The following is a 1,754-nucleotide window of genomic DNA, read 5'->3' on the forward strand; positions in this document are numbered from 1 at the left end:
GGGGAGAAAAAATATTTCAGAATAAAAAGTTTGGGGGAGAAAAAAGATTTGTGGAATGAATTAACCTTTCGGGGAGTCAAGAATCCCTTTATCTAAGACACTCCCCTCCAAAAAAAATACAGATACATGCCAAATTCTGGATTTTGTTTCAGAGGACTCACGGTCCCTCAAGGACCCACAGACCGTGGGTAAGAGCCATGTGCCTTACACCAACAGGCTTAAAATTGTCAATTGAAAATTACAGGGCACCGAACAGAAGCGAGAATACCCGAAAGGCATTTGAATGCTCAGTGAAATGGTCGTTTGGCAGATTGGGCAGAGCTAAGCTATGGGCTGCTAGTCTGTGACACTAGATGAGAACTAAGCCTCAGTTTTACCCATCTGTGAAATGGACACTCAGAGGGTGGGATGAGGGGATTAATCGGAGTCCTGTCTATAACGTGTTGACCATAAATGCTCTGTAAGAAGTCACTGCTGTTATTCACTATCACTCTGACTGTTGATCATTAAGGGAATACATTTAAGGCCAATTGCTCCATAGCACCTTGGAGGGAGGAGGGAGTCCCCAGATGAAGGTGCAGGGAGGGTCCCACCTAGGTCCTGGGAGGCCAGGGTTTGGGGGACACTGGCCCTTACCGTAAGCCCCCGGAAAGCCTTTTTCTCTGTGATCCGGTATAGTCCTTCTGCTGTCATGATTTTAATGTGCTTGACCTCGACGTTATACCTGGAATCGAGGGAGAAAGAGGACCACGTGGTCATTGGGCCCTGAGTCCGTGGACCGGGCCCATCCCTTGCCAAGCCCCAACCATGGGAGAAGCAATCTTGGCTTCTCCAGGGAGGGGTGACCATGGGAACCCAAAGACAGAGGCTGTCCCAGGAGAACCCCTTCCCTGGAGCCTTTGCTACTCTAATCCTTACTGTCTCCCTCTCATAGAAGAGGAATCATCTCCCCTGACTCACAGGTTGGTTGAGAAGTCAATAAGACCTTGTAAAGAAAGTGATGTTCTAGAATAGACGGAAAGAGATCTCTACTTCTGCCAATATAGACGACCACAGACTATAAAGGATATGGGAGGAGAGACCTCCCCTTGTATCACTGTATTATGGTAATACAGTGAACCTCAGAATAGAAAAAAATACAGAAGACATCCACTTCTGCCAATATGGTGGGCCAGGGCATGGGAGAAAACATCTACTTCTGTCCATAAGCAAAACTAGATAACAACAGCAACGAAAAATCCTCCTACTACGAAACCCCTTGAAATGCTGAGGAAAAAATTCTAAGCTCTCAAAAAAGTAAGGGAAATCCTCAGAAGGCAAAATTAAAGATTAAACAAAATGTGAATGTTAAGCACACACTGATGCTAGGGTCTGAGCAGGTCTGCTGATCTTGGTAACCAAGGAGCTCACACTTTGATGATCACGTGGAAACATGAAATGCATTACTGGGCTCATGTACGGTGGGGAGTTGGCACTGAGTCCTGCTCATATCCTGTAATGCTGGACTGTCAAAGAGCCACATCTGGCTGTGCGCGGTGACTTATGCCTGTAACCCCGGCACTTTGGGAGGCCAAGGTAGGAGGATTGCTTGAGGCCAGGAGTTTGAGACCAGCCTGGGCAACATAGCAAGACCCCTTCTCTATAACATAAAAAATAAATAAAAAATTAGCCAGGTGTGGTGGCACACACCTGTAGTCCCAGCTACTTGGGAGGCTGAGGCAGGAGGATCGCTTGAGCCCAGGAGTTTGAGGTTG

The 1,754-nt window shown here is 47.1% G+C and overlaps 1 protein-coding gene across 1 annotated transcript in view; it reads right to left on the minus strand.

The window, feature by feature from the left end:
• The window catches only part of VAV1 (vav 1 guanine nucleotide exchange factor), a 65,690-nt gene that overhangs the window by 8,156 nt on the left and 55,780 nt on the right, over window positions 1–1,754 (minus strand). The gene's annotated exons all lie outside the window — the stretch shown is intronic.

This window comes from Propithecus coquereli, unplaced genomic scaffold (assembly GCF_000956105.1).
Source record: "Propithecus coquereli isolate 6110/MARCELLA unplaced genomic scaffold, Pcoq_1.0 Scaffold241, whole genome shotgun sequence".
Classification (NCBI taxonomy): Eukaryota; Metazoa; Chordata; class Mammalia; order Primates; family Indriidae; genus Propithecus; species Propithecus coquereli.